This window comes from Triticum urartu, chromosome 1 (genome assembly GCF_003073215.2).
Source record: "Triticum urartu cultivar G1812 chromosome 1, Tu2.1, whole genome shotgun sequence".
In the NCBI taxonomy this organism is placed as follows: Eukaryota; Viridiplantae; Streptophyta; class Magnoliopsida; order Poales; family Poaceae; genus Triticum; species Triticum urartu.
Genome location: NC_053022.1, coordinates 495748712 through 495768881, shown reverse-complemented (window position 1 = coordinate 495768881; position 20170 = coordinate 495748712).

The following is a 20170-nucleotide window of genomic DNA, read 5'->3' as shown; positions in this document are numbered from 1 at the left end:
TGGTGACCCGGCGCGTGTTCCAGATGGATGACAAGGCCCAAGGCCCAGCAGGCCGGTTTATGTTAATGGTGGGCCGGTTTAAGAGGAAAGGCATGAGGAACATTTATCTTACAAGGAGTTAAGACCTGGACTTGTATCCGGTTTGTATTAGAGATAGACTAGTCCTAATCCTAATAGGACTCTACATGTAACCCGCCCCTCCAACATATATAAGGAGGGGCAGGGCTCCCCAAAAGGGACAACATTCACAAGTTCCACAAGTTGGACAAGTTAGGTTTAGACAATAGCTCTCGAGATAGAGCACTCTTGTAACCGTGATCATCATCATCATCAATATCAATGAAGCAGGATGTAGGCTTTTACCTCCACCGTGAGGGGCCGAACCTGGGTAAAACATTGTGTCTCTCGTCCCGCTCAACCCCTCTCAAGCTACCACATAGATGCGTTGGCCTCGCGACTAAGTCCTGACACCTAGGACATCTGTCGTGACAATTCCACGACAAGGTATGCTCTTCCGGCTTACTTATATTCTGCCAGCCCCCAAGTCTTCAGATTATGATAAAACCTTGAATGATTTGTAGACTTATGATATAGCTTAAAGCTTTACCTTTAGATATTTCTGGAGTCCAATAAAATAGAATAAACTTCACCGGTAGTCCCCAAGGGCCGGTTCACTTGACCATAAATGAGCCGGTACTTTGAATTTCATGACTGTCTTATGCCGAACTCAACAAATATTGCAGTCCGGCTTAACCATGAGATACTTGCTGAATATCATACATTAGCCCCCAAGTGCCAAGTGATATTACTTTGTAAAGTACTTGGGACTTGAAGTATAGTAGAGTCATAAGAATTTGTTTTGGCATACATTAGCCCCCAAGTGTCAAGTGGTTTTGCAATGCAAAGTACTTGAGACTTGAATCTTGACGCTTGAACTTTAATTGAAACCTTGACACATCTGTGTATGTTTTGTAGAATGCCTTATCTAAACTGAGTTCGCAATTAACTGATGCAAAGACCAGGCTGGCAGATCAGGAGGCAGAAATCAAGTCTGCAGACTCCAAACTGCAATTAAGTCTTGCTGAGACAGAAAAATTGAGAACCAGCTTGACCGCCAAGAAGAAAACCTAGGCTTAAGAGAAAACGCTGCCGACACAACACGCCAAAAAAGCTGAAGCAGCTCTTGAAGAGGTTACTACGGAGCTGACCAGATTAAAGGACCGGGTGTCTCAGATGGTTTCCGCCATCTTTGGTACGTCATCTGTACTGATCTTTTGTACTTTCTGCTGACCCGGAATATAAACCGCTAGCTGACCCTTTGTGTACAAAATATGTGCAGGCCCGCGAAGCAAGCATCTGAGCCAAGACAACGTGACTAAACTGAAGGCGGTCTATACCTTAGTGGAGCAGTTGTACATTGGCCCACAACGGGCACTTGCCGCTATCTCTCCTGCCAATCAAGGACCCAACCAGCTCAGTGATGTCTTGAAAAAGCTATCAATCTTACCAGCCAGGTTCCAAGAAGTCAAGCGATCATGTGCCAGAGTCGAAGCTTTGACGGCCCTGAGCCACTCCAAGGCTTGGGTGCCAGATCTAGACCCAGCGGATGTAGCCAGAGGGTACCCCACGGTGAAAGAAAACAGGTCTCTGTTTGAACAGGATGACTTCGTTGCTTGCGTGAGGGAGGTGCAACCTCAGGCCACCATTCTCGGAGATGAAACAAATATCTATAAATACCAGCCAGGTTTTGATTTGGAAAATAAGAAGATGGCGACTCCCTCCTACAAGGTGACTGACCTTATCCCGCCGGTTCATCAACATACATTTTCTCCGGATGTTGATCCAGCCGGCTTGATTGATGAAGAATCAGAATTCATCGCCGTGAACGGCTTCGACTGGTCCAACCCCGGCTTCCAATTAACAGGAGGAAGTGAACCAGCAAGGGAGGATTGAAACCCATCTTTGCAGGCTTTTTAACAGCCTTGTAATAGACTTAGCTTTGAAAACAGCTGCATATTTTGCCTATGCCATCGCGCATAAGGCGCCGTGTGTGACTCTTTGCTTCTTGATGTCACATTCATGTTTATCTTTGCAATATTCTAGCTTTGTTCCTGTAGCAAAAGAAAAACTTGCTTAGCGGTTTTACACCGAACGGGTCAGAATATTCGGTACATGACCGATGGCTTTGTCATAGTAGATAAAATAGAAAAACAAATGCGAAAAATAACCAAGGTGGAAACAAACCTTGATTAATATAGAAAGCGACTGTTCTTAAATAACAATCATAACTGTATTTTTTACCTCTGGGCCATCGGTTTATGTGATCCGGGTGATGAGGTTGATGAGCCAATTTTTGTGAGAAGTCAATGCTTCGGTACGACTGATGACTGTAATGCCTTGGCGGCTTATTGTCAGATAGTTAAGAGGGTGAAAAGACCGTGCTGACTTGTTTAAAATTGAGACAATAAAATATCAATAAGACAAATAAAACAAATAACAGTTGGTAACCAATATAAATTAACCTTGTAGTTAAAGGCTGGGGGTTTCCGATTCGAATACGATCAGTAAACTGGACCAAAGGGGTTAAGCTAAGATTCGAATACGACCATATAGCCCCCAGTGGATTTGGCATTGCGCCGATCAAGAGGGTACCGACAGCTATGTTCTCTTTGGTTCGAATACGACCTATGTTTGAACAGGAAGCCCCCAAATGACCTTGAGAGGGTTTTTAACGACCCTGATTCGAATACGATCCAAGTCGGACCCAAAAGGGGTTAAGCTATGATTCGAATACGATCAAGAAGCCCCCTAGTGAGTTTGGCTTTTGAGCCGATCAAGAGGGTTATGACAGCTATGTTCTCTTTGGTTCGAATACGACCTATGTTTGAACAGGAAGCCCCCAAGTGACCATGATAGTTTACAGCTAGATTCGAATACTATCATAAGCCGGACCAAAAAGGTTAAACTTGATTCAGATATGATCAACTTCTTAATAGTCATATTAAATAAAAGAGAGTAAAGATATGTAATCTTTGAAAAGGAAAAAGACTGAGGTCCTGCTTTATTACTTATGATAGTATATACAACGTCAAAGTATGTACATGATGAGAGCCGGTGGCTCAGGTGTAGTATGGCCGAAGTTGAGCAATGTTCCACGGCCGGCGGGTCTCCTCCTCCGACTTACGTGAGTCTTTGTGCTCTCGAATGTCAATGAGGTAATATGACCCGTTGTTTAAGTTCTTGCTAACCACAAAGGGTCCTTCCCAAGGCGGGGACAGCTTGTGTGCATCTGACAGATCCTGGATGAGCCGGAGCACCAGGTCACCTTCTTGAAAAGTCCTGGACTTAACCCGGCGGCTGTGATAACGGCGCAGGTCGTGTTGATAAATTGCTAATCGAACTGCTGCTAAGTCTCTTTCCTCATCCAACAAGTCAAGTGCATCATGTCTGGCTTGCTCATTATTAGCTTCAACATAAGCCGCCACACGGGGCGAGTCATGACGGATGTCACTAGGCAACATCACTTCCGCTCCATAAACCATGAAGAAAGGTGTATAACTTGTAGACCTGTTAGGAGTGGTGTTGATAATCCACAGCACCGAGGGTAACTCCTCTACCCAACAACCCGGCGTTCGCTGCAAGGGAACCATAAGCCGGGGTTTGAGACCTTTTAAGATTTCCTGATTTGCTCTCTCAGCTTGACCATTGGATTGAGGATGGGCTACAGAAGAAACATCAAGCCGGATATGCTCACGTTGACAAAACTCCTCCATAGCCCCTTGAGATAGATTAGTGCCATTGTCAGTGATAATGTTGTGTGGAAAACCAAAACGAAAAATCACCTTTTTCATGAACTGAACCGCCGTGGCCGCATCACACTTACTCATTGGCTCTGCCTCAGCCCACTTTCTAAATTTGTCAACTGCCACTAAAAGATGTGTCTTTTTATCCTTAGACCTTTTGAAAGGTCCAACCATGTCAAGCCCCCAGACCACAAACAGCCAGGTGATTGGAATCATCCGCAACTCTTGAGCCAGCACATGTGCTGGCCGTGCGAATTTTTGACATCCATCACACCTACTGACCAGATCTCCTGCATTGGCATGAGGCGTTAACCAGTAAAAACCATGATGAAAAGCTTTGGCCACAAGAGATTTTGACCCGGTGTGATGACCACAATCACCTTCATGGATCTCACGAAGTATTTCTTGGCCTTCTTCAGGAGAAACACACCGCTGAAACACTTCGGAGACGCTGCGATGGTATAATTCTCCGTCTGAAATCGTGATTGACTTAGACCGCTGGGTTATCTGTCGGGCCAGGGTCTCATCCGCTGGCAACTCGCCCCGGGTCATGTAATCCAAGAACGACAATGTCCAATCTGGGATGACATGAAGAGCCGCCACCAACTGTGCCTCCGGGTCAGGAACGGATAGATCTTCTTCTGTAGGTAACTTAACAGACGGGTTATGCAAAACATCCAAAAAGGTATTAGGTGGCACCGGCTTACGCTGAGATCCCAACCGGCTTAAAGCATCAGCCGTTTCGTTCTTCCTATGGTCAATGTGTTCCACCTGATAACTCTTAAAATGTCCTGCAACAGCATCAACTTCACGGCAATAAGCCGCCATGAGAGGGTCCTTGGAATCCCACTTGCCTGATACCTGTTGGGCCACCAAATCTGAATCGCCAAGACACCGGACCCGGCTCAGACTCATCTCTTTAGCCATTTGAAGACCATGGAGCAAGGCTTGATATTCTACTGCGTTGTTAGTACAAGGAAACATCAGTCCAAACAAATAACAAAATTTGTCACCTCGAGGGGAAGTTAACACAACTCCAGCCCCCGAGCCCTCCAACTATCTGGATCCATCAAAGTGAATCGTCCAATATGTGTTGTCTGGTTTCTCCTCTGGCATCTGCATCTCTGTCCAGTCATTAATAAAGTCAACCGGTGCTTGAGATTTGATCGCAGTACGTGGTACATGCTTCAGCCCATGAGACCCAAGTTCAATGGCCCACTTGGCGACTCGTCCAGTGGCTTCTCTATTTTGAATGATGTCTCCCAAAGGAGCAGAGCTAACCACAGTGATTGGGTGACCCTGAAAGTAATGTTTGAGTTTCCGGCTTGCCATGAATACCCCATGCACGAGCTTCTGCCAATGTGGATATCTTTGTTTAGATTCAATCAGCACCTCACTGATGTAATAAACCAGCCGTTGAACCGGATGTTCCTTGCCAACCTCCTTGTGCTCCACCACAATTGCCACACTAACAGCTCGTGAGTTAGCGGCTACGTATAACAATAGCGGCTCTTTCTCAATTGGAGCAGCAAGAACCGGCGGCTCAGCAAGCTGTTTCTTCAGATCCTCAAAAGCAGAGTTCACAGCATCGCTCCAAGCGAAATCATCCATTTTCTTCATCATCTGATACAAAGGCATCGCCTTCTCCCCTAACCGGCTTATGAACCGGCTCAAAGCAGCAACAAGACCAGCCAGCCGTTGAACGTCATTGATGCATGTTGCTTTGGCCAGGGATGTGATTGCCTTAATTTTCTCCAGGTTAGCTTCAATACCTCAGTTGGACACCAAAAAACCCAAAAGTTTGCCAGCTGGGACTCCAAAAACACACTTGGCCGGGTTAACCATCATTTTGTAGACTCGGAGGTTATCAAAGGTCTCCTTCAGATCTGTCACCAAGGTTTCCTCTTTCCTGGACTTTACCACTATATCATCCACATAAGCATGAACATTACGCCCAATCTGATTGTGAAGGCAATTCTGCATACACCGTTGATAAGTTGCTTGGGCGCTCTTAAGCCCAAAGGGCATAGACACATAGCATAAGGCTCCAAACAGAGTGATGAAAGTTGTCTTCTCCTGGTCCTTGACTGCCATCTTGATCTGATGATAACCTGAATAAGCATCCAGAAAACTCAAACACGCGCAACCCGCCGTAGCATCAATGATCTGATCAATACGGGGGAGAGCAAAAGGGTCCGCTGGACAAGCTTTGTTTAAATCAGTGTAATCCACACACATACGCCATGTGCCGTTCTTCTTGATTACAAGCATCGGGTTGGCCAACAACTATGGGCGAAAAACTTCCACAATGAACCCGGCCGCCAAGAGCCGGGCCACCTCTTCTCCAATAGCCTTGCGCCTTTCCTCGTTGAATCGTCGGAGAAATTGCCTGGCCGGCTTAAACTTTGGATCAATATTGAGAGTGTGCTCAGCAAGTTCTCTCTGGACACCCGGCATGTTAGAAGGTTTCCATGCAAAGATGTCCCGGTTCTCACGGATGAACTCGATGAGCGCGCTTTCCTATTTTGGATCCAAGTTGGCACTGATGATGAACTGCTTGGATCAGTCATCGGGCACAAAATCAATCGTCTTGGTGTCATCAGCTGACTTGAATTTCAACACCGGTTCATGCTCCATTGTTGGCTTCTTTAAAGACATCATGTCTGCCGGGTCAACATTATCTTTATAAAACTTTAGCTCCTCTGTTGCACAAACAGACTCGGCATATGCAGCATCTCCTTCTTCACACTCCAGGGCTATTTTCCGGCTTCCATGTACTGTAATGGCGCCCTTATAACCCGGCATCTTGAGCTGCAGATACACATAACACGGTCGAGCCATGAATTTGGCGTAAGCCGGCCGTCCAAACAAAGCATGATATGGGCTTTTGATCTTAACCACCTCAAAAGTTAATTTCTCCGCTCTAGAATCATATTCATCCCCAAAGGCTACTTCCAGTTCAATCTTACCAACTGGGTATGCCGACTTGCCAGGTACCACACCGTGAAAAATAGTGTTGGATTGCTTAAGACTCTTATCAGTCAACCCCATCCGACGAAACGTCTCATAGTAGAGGATGTTGATGCTACTGCCTCCATCCATGAGCACTTTAGTGAATTTATATCCACCAACCTGAGGCGCCACTACCAAGGCCAAGTGACCCGGATTATCAACCCGGGGAGGATGATCCTCTCTGCTCCACACAATAGGTTGTTTTGACCACCGTAAGTAACGCGGAATCGCCAGCTCAACGGCATTGACAGCCCTCTTGTGAAGCTTCTGGTCCCTCTTGCACAAGCTAGTGGTAAATACATGATATTGCCCACTATTCAACTATTTTGGGTTGCTCTGATATCCGAACTGCTGCTGATTACCTTGGCCGGGTTGTGGATTATAACCTCCCTGGTTACCCGCATGTCCCTGACCGTGAAAGCCGCCTCCAGCTGAACTGGCGCCCGGGCCATGAAAAGCGCCTCCCCCTGAACCGGCGCCAGGGCCATGACTTCCATCAAATGCATTTGAATTTTTAAACGCCTTCATAATTGTACAGTCCTTCCACAGATGGGTGGCTGGCTTCTCCCGAGTGTCGTGTCTTGGACAAGGTTCATTCAATAGTTGCTCAAGGGTGGGACCTGACCCGCCCGACCGAGGGGGTTTCCTACCCTTGCGTCATTGATTGTTGCCCAGCGCATTGGTGTTAGCCACAAATTCATCAGCCTTACGTTTATTACCTCCTTGATTTGCTGGGTTATGCTGGTGACCCTTGCCGTTGTCGTTTTCTTTCCTTTCCTTGTCTTTTCTTCATCAGACACAGGGTCCTTGGTACTATCAGAATCAGCATACTTGACGAGAGCCGCCATCAACTGGACGATGTCATTGCAGTCACGCTTGAGCCGCCCCAACTTCTGCTTCAGAGGTTCAAAACGGCAGTTTTTCTCCAGCATTAAGACTGAGCCGTCATCCATCTTATCGGATGAATTATCTCCTTGACCCGGCGCACCCAATGGATTGTGGACTCACCTTCCTCTTGTTTACAATTAGTCAAGTCCACGATTGACATAGGTTGTTTGCATGTGTCCTTGAAGTTCTCAATGAACCGGCCCTTTAACTCTACCCATGAGCCGATGGAATTGGGGGGCAATCCTTTTAGCCAAGTACGAGCCGGTTCGTCCAACATCATAGTGGAATACTTAGCCATTGTCGCGTCGCTGACCTCCAACATCTCCATTGCCATCTCATAACTCTCAATCCAGGCCCTAGGTTGCAAGTCGGCCGTGTAATTAGGCACCTTACGAGGCCCCTTGAAGTCCTTTGGCAAACGCTCATTATGTATGGCCGGCACCAGGCAAGGGACACCTTTGGTTCTTGTGGCCACTCCTGCCTCAACCGAGGTTGCTGGATAAGCCGGAAACGTCTGATGAGCCGCCTTCTCTGCTGCCAGTTGAACCGCGCGCTCAGCTTCTTGTCGGATCCTCTCCTAATCCGCTAAGTTAAGGGCTCCAGCCTGTATCGGCTCATGCATGTGCGGCTGGTTGCGGCGTTGAGCATTGCTTGACATATCAGCTGAGTCCATATGCCTGCTGTAGCTCGGCCTCCGGCTCGGGCGAGGGGTTGAATGGATTCTTTCTTGACTGTAAGAGTATGCATCATGCTGTGCCAGAGCCGTCTAAAGAAGTTCTCTCACCCTTCGTGTTTCGATTGCTGTCGGAGAGTCGCCTTCCATCGGGAGAGCCGCCAAACGAGCCGACACAGCAATGAGGTTTTCCAAAGGATTGAAGAAGTGACCCGGTGGTATCGGCGTATAATGAGGCGGAGTGGTATACATGCGAGGTGGATCCATGGTCCGCGGTTGAATCGGTGCCCCGGGCGTCGTGATCCGATTTGCCTCCGGCGGGTTACTTCCCCGGCCCCGGGTGTATGGAAAAGGTTCCTAGGATCGGACGTCAGAGGTAGACGTGACTGAGTTTTCTGATGCCTTCTCCTCATGACCTCGTTTGACGCATTCAGATCCACTGACAGCCAGAACGTCTCCGCTTGAAGCTGCTGAGCACGAGTGTCCAAAGCCGCCCATTCCGCGACCATCCTGACCTCTTCTGCTGCTAAATTGTCTTTGGCTTGTACCATCTCTTCGCGTACCCATGCTACCTCCGCGTCATGCTGAACCATATCCGCCGGCTCCACCACGGCAGTCAACAGAGCTGTCAGCTTATCCGTGAGACCCATTAGTATTTGAGCCGGGGGCGCGCGGGGTCTCCTGACCCGGCCGCTACCGACCCGGTGGTTGTTGCTGCTGCAGCTATGGAGTTCTGCCCGGGCTGGGTGCCTGCCATGAAGACGCCGACTCGAATCGGTGGCTCAAAGGGGTCCGGAATACTGCTGCCATCGGAACAGCCCCCAAGCATGCCATCCTGTAGCTGATACAAAGAATCCATCTCGCCAGTTGATGATGTAGCATTGGAACAGATCGCTGTCTCGCCGCCATCCACTGATTCTTCCAAGTATTCACCTCCACGGATGCAACCCACAAAAGCACGCTTTACGGCGGGTCGGGCCCGGGCGGGTCTCGCGAGCTGAGCCATCTCAATGATGTTGGTGGAGACGTCCGGCTCAGGGCCCGATTCACCGATCCGGCCAATGAAGACATGAATCCCGCTGAAGGGGACCCGGTACACGTACTCTATTGAGCCGGCCTCGGGACCCCAGCCTTCGTCGTCGATGTAGATCTTGCCGCGACGACTCTTGTTCATCCGGCCCACAACGTATCCCTTGAGCCCTTCAAAGTTGCCCTTCAAGAACTCAAATCCATCATGCACTGGCCCCACGGTGGGCGCCAACTCTCGTGGAATTTTCACGGTAGATGTCCTAGCAAAAGGACTTAGTCGTAGGGCCATCGCAACTAGGAAGCTTAAAGGGGTTAATCGGGACAAAGGACATGAGAGGTTTTATACTAGTTTGGCCCCTTACGATGAAGGTAAAAGCCTACATCTAGTTGTGTTGATATTGTTGGGGTTTCGATCACCAAGAGGCTCGTTCGCCGGCTTGGTTATCGATCTCTTGTTTCTTGCCCTAAGCCGCCATCGGGTCATCCCCTTATATACACAGGTTGACGCCTGGTGGCCTACAGAGTCCCGGCCGGCTCATAAAATGTGTCCGGCTCGGTGACTTCTTTTACCTGCCTTTCTTTACAAGTCTTTCCTTACATACGGCGGTTTACAATATTGGGCCTTAAGCCGCCTCTAGGCCTTAGGCCTTCTATAAGTTTAGTAAACTATTGCCTTGAATGTTTATTGGGCTTCCTTTGTGACCCGCCATTAGGGCTGACCCGGCCCCTCCTGGGCGGGTCATACCTAGTAGTTATATTCCCAACAACTCTGGTGCGGACCGTGCTCTGAATGACCTATGAGGTTCGGTAGTAACTTGATGATCATCATCATTAGCTTCCTCACTAATTGGTGTAGGAACCACTGGAACTGATTTCTGTGATGAACTAATTTCCAATTCAGGAGACTGAAGGAAATATGCCCTAGAGGCAATAATAAAGTTGTTATTTATATTTCCTTATATCATGATAAATTTTTATTATTCATGCTAGAATTGTATTAACCGGGAACTTAGTACATGTGTGAATACATAGACAAGCAGAGTGTCACTAGTATGCCTCTACTTGACTAGCTCCTTGAATCAACGATGGTTATGTTTCCTAACCATAGACATGAGTTGTCATTTGATTAGCGGGATCACATCATTAGAGAATGATGTGATTGACTTGACCCATCCGTTAGCATGGCACGATGATCGTTTAGTTTGTTGCTATTTCTTTCTCCATAACTATACATGTTCCTATGACTATGAGATCATGCAACTCCCAAATACTGGAGGAACACTTTGTGTGCTACCAAACATCACAATGTAACTGGGTGATTATAAAGGTGCTCTAAAAGTGTCTCCGATGGTGTTTGTTGAGTTGGCATGGATCGAGATTAGGATTTTTCACTCCGATTATCAGAGAGGTATCTCTGGGCCCTCTTGGTAATGCACATCACTATAAGCCTTGCAAGCAATGTGGCTAATGAGTTAGTTACGGGATGTTGCATTACGGAATGAGTAAAGAGACTTGCCGGTAACAAGATTGAACGAGGTATTAAGATACCGACGATCGAATCTCGGGCAAGTAACATACCGATGACAAAGGGAACAATGTATGCCGTTATGCGGTTTGACCGATAAAGATCTTCGTAGAATATGTAGGAACCAATATGAGCATCCAGGTTCCGCTATTGGTTATTGACCGGAGATGAGTCTCGGTCATGTCTACATAGTTCTCGAACCCGTAGGGTACGCACGCTTAATGTTCGGTGATGATCGGTATTAAGAGTTTATGTGTTTTGATGTACCGAAGGTAGTTCAGAGTCCCGGATTTGATCACAGACATGACGAGGAGTCTCTAAATGGTTGAGATGTAAAGATCGATATATTGGAAGCCTATATTCAGACATCGGAATGGTTCCGAGTGGTTCGGGCATTTTTTCGGAGTACCGGGAGGTTACGGAACCCCCGGGGAGTATATGGGGCTTATTGGGCTTTAGTGGAATGGAGGAGAGGGAAGGGAAAAGAGGGAGGCGCGCCCCCAAGCCCAATCCGAATTGGGAGGGGGGCCGGCCCCCCTTTCCTTCCTCCCTCTCTCCTCCTTCCTTCCTCTCCTACTCCTACTTGCAAGGGCTCCTACTTCTACTAGGAAAGGGGGAATCCTACTCCCGGAGGGAGTAGGACTCCCCTAGAGCGCGCCATAGAGAGGGCCGGCCCTCCCCCTCCCCCACTCCTTTATATACGGAGGAGGGGGGCACCCCATGGACACACAAGTTGATCATTGATCTTTTAGCCGTGTGCGGTGCCCCCCTCCACCATAATCCACCTCGGTTATATCATAGCGGTGCTTAGGCGAAGCCCTGTTCCGGTAGCATCATCATCACCGTCATCACGCCGTCGTGCTGACGAAACTCTCCCTCGAAACTCTACTAGATCGTGAGTTCACGGGACGCCACTGAGCTAAACGTGTGCAGATCATGGAGGTGCCGTACGTTCGGTACTAGGGATCGGTCGATCGTGAAGACGTACGACTCCATCAACCGCGTTGTCATAACGCTTCCGCTTACGGTCTACGAGGGTACATGGACGACACTCTTCCCTCTTGTTGCTATTCATCACCATGATGTTGCGTGTGCGTAGGAATTTTTTTGAAATTACTACGTTCCCCAACAGTGGTATCAAAGACAGGTTTATGCGTACATGTTATATGCACGAGTAGAACACAAAGGAGTTGTAGGCGTGGGCATATACATATTTCTTGCCATCACTAGTTGATTCTTGATTCAGCGGCATTATTGGATGAAGCGGCCCAGACCGACATTATGCGTACGCTTACGCGAGACTAGTTCTACCGACGTGCTTCACACACAGGTGGCTAGTGGTGTCTGTTTCTCCAGCTTTAGTTGAATCAGATTCAATGAACAAGGTTCTTTCTGAAGATCAAAAAGCAATCACTATACCGTGTTGTGGTTTTTTGATGCGTAGGTAAGAACAGTTCTTGCTCAGCCCATAGCAGCCACGTAAAACTTGGAACAACAACGTAGAGGACGTCTAACTTGTTTTTGCAGGGCATGTTGTGATGTGATATGGTCAAGACATGATGCTAAATTTTATTGTATGAGATGATCATGTTTGGTAACACAGTTATCGGCAACTGGCAGGAGCCATATGGTTGTCGCTTTATTGTATGAAATGCATTCGCCATGCAATTGCTTTACTTTATCACTAAGCTGTAGCGATAGTCATAGAAGCAATAGTTGGAGAGACGGCAACGATGCTTCGATGGAGATCAAGGTGTCAAGCTGGTAACGATGGTGATCATGTCGGTGCTTTGGAGATGGAGATCAAAGGCACAAGATGATGATGGCCATATCATATCACTTATATTGATTGCATGTGATGTTTCCTTTATGCATCTTATTTTGCTTAGTTTGGGGTAGCATTATAAGATGATCTCTCACTAAATTTCAAGGTATAAGTGTTCTCCCTGAGTATGCACCGTTGCTACAGTTCGTCGTGTCGAGACACCACGTGATGATCAGGTGTGATAAGATCTATGTTCACATACAATGGATGCAAGCCAGTTTTGCACACGCGGAATACTTGGGTTAAACTTGGCGAGCCTAGCATATGCAGATATGGCCTCGGAACACTGGAGACCGAAAGGTCGAGCGTGAATCATATAGTAGATATGATCAACATAGTGATGTTCACCATTGAAAACTACTCCATCTCACGTGATGATCGGACATGGTTTAGTTGATATGGATCACGTGATCACTTAGATGATTAGAGAGATGTCTATCTAAGTGGGAGTTCTTAAGTAATTTGATTAATTGAACTTTAATTTATCATGAACTTAGTACCTGATAGTATTTTGCATGTCTATGTTGTTGTAGATAGATGGCCCGTGTTGTTGTTCGTTGAATTTTAATGCGTTCCTAGAGAAAGCTAAGTTGAAAGATGATGGTAGCAACTACACGGACTGGGTCTGTAACTTGAGGATTATCCTCATTGCTGCACAGAAGAATTACGTCCTGGAAGCACCGCTAGGTGACAAACCCACTGCAGGAGCAACACCAGATGTTATGAACACCTGGCAGAGCAAAGCTGATGACTACTCGAAGGTTCAGTGTGCCATGCTTTACGGCTTAGAACCGGGACTTCAATGACGTTTTGAACGTCATGGAGCATATGAGATGTTCCGGGAGTTGAAGTTAACATTTCAAGCAAATTCCCGGATTGAGAGATATGAAGTCTCCAATAAGTTCTACAGCTGCAAGATGGAGGAGAATAGTTCTGTCAGTGAACATATACTCAGAATGTCTGGGTACCACAACCACTTGACTCAACTCGGAGTTAATCTTCCTGATGATAGTGTCATTGATAGAGTTCTTCAATCACTGCCACCAAGCTACAAGAGCTTCGTGATGAACTATAATATGCAAGGGATGGATAAGACGATTCATGAGCTCTTCGCAATGCTAAAGGCTGCGGAGGTAGAAATCAAGAAGGAGCATCAAGTGTTGATGGTCAACAAGACCACCAGTTTCAAGAAAAAGGGTAAATGGAAGAAAGGGAACTTCAAGAAGAACAACAAGCCAGTTAATGCTCAAGTGAAGAAACCCAAGTCTGGACCTAAGCCTGAGACTGAGTGCTTCTACTGCAAAGGAACTGGTCACTGGAAGCGGAACTGCCCCAAGTATTTGGCGGAGAAGAAGGATGGCAAAGTGAAAGGTATATTTGATATACATGTTATTGATGTGCACCTTACTAATGCTCGCAGTAGTGCCTGGGTATTTGATACTGGTTCAGTTGCTAACATTTGCAACTCAAAATAGGGGCTACAGATTAAGCGAAGATTGGCTAAGGACGAGGTGACAATGCGCGTGGGAAATGGTTCCAAAGTCGATGTGATCACCGTCGGCACGCTACCTCTAAATCTACCTTCGGGATTAGTTTTAGACCTGAATAACTGTTATTTGGTGCCAGTGTTGAGCATGAACATTATATCTGGATCTTGTTTGATGCGAGGCGGTTATTCATTTAAATCAGAGAATAATGGTTGTTCTATTTATATGAATAATATCTTATATGGTCATGCACCCTTGATGAGTGGTCTATTTTTACTAAATCTTGATAGTAGTGATACACATGTTCATAGTATTGAAGCCAAAAGATGCAGAGTTGATAATGATAGTGCAACTTATTTGTGGCACTGCCGTTTAGGTCATATTGGTGTAAAGCGCATGAAGAAACTCCATTCTGATGGACTTCTGGAATCACTTGATTATGAATCACTTGGTACTTGTGAACCGTGCCTCATGGGCAAGAAGACTAAAACTCCGTTCTCCGGAACAATGGAGCGAGCAACAGAGTTATTGGAAATCATACATACTGATGTATGTGGTCCAATGAACATTGAAGCTCGCGGCGGATATCGTTATTTCCTCACCTTCACAGATGATTTGAGCAGATATGGGTATATCTACTTAATGAAACATAAGTCTGAAACATTTGAAAAGTTCAAAAAAATTCAGAGTGAAGTGGAAAATCATCGTAACAAGAAAATCAAGTTTCTATGATCTGATCGTGGAGGCGAATATTTGAGTTATGAGTTTGGAATTCATTTGAAACAATGCGGAATAGTTTCGCAACTCACGCCACCTAGAACACCACAGCGTAATGGTGTGTCTGAACGTCGTAATCATACTTTACTAGATATGGTGCCATCTATGATGTCTCTCACTGATTTACCGCTATCATTATGGAGTTACGCTTTAGAGACAGCTGCATTCACGTTAAATAGGGAACCATCTAAATCCGTCGAGACGACACCTTATGAACTGTGGTTTGGTAAGAAACCCAAGTTGTCGTTTCTTAAAGTTTGGGGCTGCAATGCTCATGTGAAAAAGCTACAACCTGATAAGATCGAACCCAAATCGGAAAAATGTGTCTTCATAGGATACCCAAAGGAGACTGTTGGGTACACCTTCTATCACAGATTCGAAGGCAAGGTATTCGTTGCTAAGAATGGATCCTTTCTAGAGAAGGAGTTTCTCTCGAAATAAGTGAGTGGGAGGAAAGTAGAATTTGACAAGGTAATTGTACCTTCTCCCTTATTGGAAAGTAGTTCATCACTGAAATCAGTTCCAGTGATTCCTACACCAGTAAGTGAGGAAGCTAATGATGATGATCATGAAACTTCTGATCAAGTTACTACCGAACCTCGTAGGTCAACCAGAGTAAGATCCGCACCAGAGTGGTACTGTAATCCTGTTCTGGAAGTCATGTTACTTGACCATGATGAACCTACGAACTGTGAGGAAGCGATGATGAGCCTAGATTCCACAAAATGGCTTGAAGCCATGAAATCTGAGATGGGATCAATGTATGAGAACAAAGTATGGACTTTGGTTGACTTGCCTGATGATCGGCAGGCCATAGAAAATAAATGGATCTTCAAGAAGAAGACTGACGCTGACGGTAATGTTACTATCTACAAAACTTGACTTGTTGCGAAAGGTTTTTGAAAAGTTCAAGGAGTTGACTACGATGAGACCTTCTCACCCGTAGCGATGCTTAAGTCCGTCCGAATCATGTTAGCAATTGCCGCATTTTATGATTACGAAATTTGGCAAATGGATGTCAAAATTGCATTCCTTAATGGATACCTTAAAGAAGAGTTGTATATGATGCAACCAGAAGGTTATGTCGATACAAAAGGTGCTAACAAAGTGTGCAAGCTCCAGCGATCCATTTATGGACTGGTGCAAGCCTCTCGGAGTTGGAATATACGCTTTGATAGTGTGATCAAAGCATATGGTTTTATACAGACTTTTGGAGAAGCATGTATTTACAAGAAAGTGAGTGGGAGCCCCGTAGCATTTCTGGTATTATATGTAGATGACATATTGTTAATCGAAAATGATACTGAATTTATGAATAGCATAAAAGGATACTTGAATAAGAATTTTTCAATGAAAGACCTCGGTGAAGCTACTTATATATTGGGCGTCAAGATCTATAGAGATAGATCAAGACGCTTAATTGGACTTTCACAAAGCACATACCTTGATAAAGTTTTGAAGAAGTTCAAAATGGATCAAGCAAAGAAAGGGTTCTTGCATGTATTACAAGGTGTGAAGTTGAGTCAGACTCAATGCCCGACCACTGCAGAAGATAGAGAGAAAATGAAAGGTGTTCCCTATGCTTCAGCCATAGGCTCTATCATGTATGCAATGCTGTGTACCAGACCTGATATGTGTCTTGCTATAAGTTTAGCAGGGAGGTTCCAAAGTAATCCAGGAGTGGATCACTGGACAGCGGTCAAGAACATCCTAAAATACCTGAAAAGGACTAGGGATATGTTTCTCGTATATGGAGGTGACAAAGAGCTCGTCGTAAACGGTTACATCGATGCAAGCTTTGACATTGATCCGGATGACTCTAAGTCACAAACCGGATACGTGTTTTTATTAAATGGTGGAGCTATCAGTTGGCGCAATTCCAAGCAGAGCATCGTGGCGGGATCTATGTGTGAAGCGGAATACATAGCTGCTTCGGAAGCAGCAAATGCAGGAGTCTGGATGAAGGAGTTCATATCCGATCTAGGTGTCATACCTAGTGCATCGAGTCCAATGAAAATCTTTTGTGACAATACTGGTGCAATTGCCTTAGCAAAGGAATCCATATTTCACAAGAGAACCAAGCACATCAAGAGACGCTTCAATTCCATCTGCGATCAAGTCAAGGAGGGAGACATAGAAATTTGCAAAATACATACGGATCTAAATGTTGCAGACCCGTTGACTAAGCCTCTCTCACGAGCGAAACATGATCAGCACCAAGACTCCATGGGTGTTAGAATCATTACAATGTAATCTAGATTATTGACTCTAGTGCAAGTGGGGGACTGAAGGAAATATGCCCTAGAGGCAATAATAAAGTTGTTATTTATATTTCCTTATATCATGATAAATGTTTATTATTCATGCTAGAATTGTATTAACCGGAAACTTAGTACATGTGTGAATACATAGACAAACAGAGTGTCACTAGTTTGCCTCTGCTTGACTAGCTCGTTGAATCAACGATGGTTATGTTTCCTAACCATAGACATGAGTTGTCATTTGATTAGCGGGATCACATCATTAGAGAATGATGTGATTGATTTAACCCATCCGTTAGCTTAGCACGATGATCGTTTAGTTTGTTGCTATTGCTTTCTCCATAACTATACATGTTCCAATGACTATGAGATCATGCAACTCCCGAATATCGGAGGAACACTTTGTGTGCTACCAAACATCACAACTTAACTGGGTGATTATAAAGGTGCTCTACAAGTGTCTCCGATGGTGTTTGTTGAGTTGGCATGTATCGAGATTAGGATTTGTCACTCTGATTGTCAGAGAGGTATCTTTAGGCCCTCTCGGTAATGCACATCACTATAAGCCTTGCAAGCAATGTGACTAATGAGTTGGTTACGGGATGTTGCATTACGGAACGAGTAAAGAGACTTGCCAGTAACGAGATTGAACAAGGTATTAAGATACTGACGATCGAACCTCGGGCAAGTAACACCGATGACAAAGGGAACAACGTATACCGTTATGCGGTTTGATTGATAAAGATCTTCGTAGAATATGTAGGAACCAATATGAGCATCCAGGTTCCGCTATTGATTATTGACCGGAGATGAGTCTCGGTCAAGTCTACATAGTTCTCGAACCCGTAGGGTCCGCATGCTTAACGTTCGGTGACGATCGGTATTAAGAGTTTATGTGTTTTGATGTACCGAAGGTAGTTCGGAGTCCCGAATTTGATCACAGACATGACGAGGAGTCTCTAAATGGTCGAGACATAAAGATTGATATATTGGAAGCCTATATTTGGACATCAGAATGGTTCCGAGTGGTTCGAGCATTTTTCTGGAGTACCGGGAGGTTACCGGAACCCCCCGGGGAGTATATGGGCCTTATTGGGCTTTAGTGGAATAGAGGAGAGGGAAGGGAAAAGAGGGAGGCGCGCCCCCCAAGCCCAATCTGAATTGGGAGGGGGGCCGGCCCCCCTTTCCTTCCTCCCTCTCTCCTCTTTCCTTCCTCTCCTAGTCCTACTTGGAAGGGCTCCTACTTCTAGTAGGAAAGGGGGGAATCCTACTCCCGGAGGGAGTAGGACTCCCCTAGGGCGCGCCATAGAGAGGACCGGCCCTCCCCATCCTCCACTCCTTTATATACGGGGGAGGGGGCACCCCATGGACACACAAGTTGATCATTGATCTTTTAGCCGTGTGCGGTGCCCCCCTCCACCATAATCCACCTCGGTTATATCGTAGCGGTGCTTAGGTGAAGCCCTGTTCCGTTAGCATCATCATCACCGTCATCACGCCGTTGTGCTGACTAAACTCTCCCTCGAAGCTCTACTATATTGTGAGTTCACGGGACGTCACCGAGCTGAACGTGTGCAGATCACGGAGGTGACGTACGTTCGGTACTATGGATCGGTAGATTGTGAAGATGTACGACTACATCAACCGCGTTATCATAACACTTCCGCTTACGGTCTACGAGGGTATGTGGACGACACTATTCCCTCTCGTTGCGATGCATTACCATGATCTTGCGTGTGCGTAGGAATTTTTTGAAATTACTACGTTCCCCAACATGGGAGAAGGTACAATTACCTCATCAAGTTCTACTTTCCTCCCACTCACTTCTTTCGAGAGAAACTCCTTCTCTAGAAAGGATCCATTCTTAGCAACAAAATATCTTGCCTTCGGATCTGTGATAGAAGGTGTACCCAACAGTTTCTATTGGCTATCCTATGAAGACGCACTACTTTGATTTGTGTTCGAGCTTATGAGTTTGAAACTTTTTCACATAAGTATCGCAACCCCAAACTTTAAGAAACGACAACTTTGGTTTATTGCCAAACCATAGTTCATACGGTGTCATCTCAACAGATTTAGATGGTGCCCTATTTAACATGAATGCAGTTGTCTCTAATGCATAACCCCAAAACGATAGCGGTAAATCAGTGAGAGACATGATAGATCGCACCATATCTAATAAAGTGCGGTTACGACGTTCGGACACACCATTACGTTGTGGTGTTCCAGGTGGAGTGAGTTGCGAAACTATTCCGCATTGTTTCAAATGAAGTCCAAAATGATAACTCAAATATTCTCCTCCACGATCAGATCGTAGAAACTTGATTTTCTTGTTACGATGATTTTCCACTTCACTCTGAAATTCTTTGAGCTTTTCAAATGTGTCAGACTTATGTTTCATTAAGTAGATATACCCATATCTGCTCAAATCATCTGTGAAGGTGAGAAAATAACGATATCCACCGCGAGCTTCAATGTTCATTGGACCACATACATCAGTATGTATGATTTCCAATAACTCTGTTGCTCGCTCCATTGTTCTGGAGAACGGAGTTTTCGTCATCTTGCCCATGAGGCATGGTTCGCAAGTACCAAGTGATTCATAATCAAGTCATTCCAGAAGTCCATCAGAATGGAGTTTCTTCATGTGCTTTACACCAATATGACCTAAACGTCGGTGCCACAAATAAGTTGCACTATCATTATCAACTCTGCGTCTTTTGGCTTCAATACTATGAACATGTGTATCACTACGATCGAGATTCAATAAACCATTCACCTTGGGTGTATGACTACAGAAGGTTTTATTCATGTAAACAGAATAACAATTATTCTTTGACTTAAATGAATAACTGTATTGCAATAAACATGATCCAATCATATTATGCTA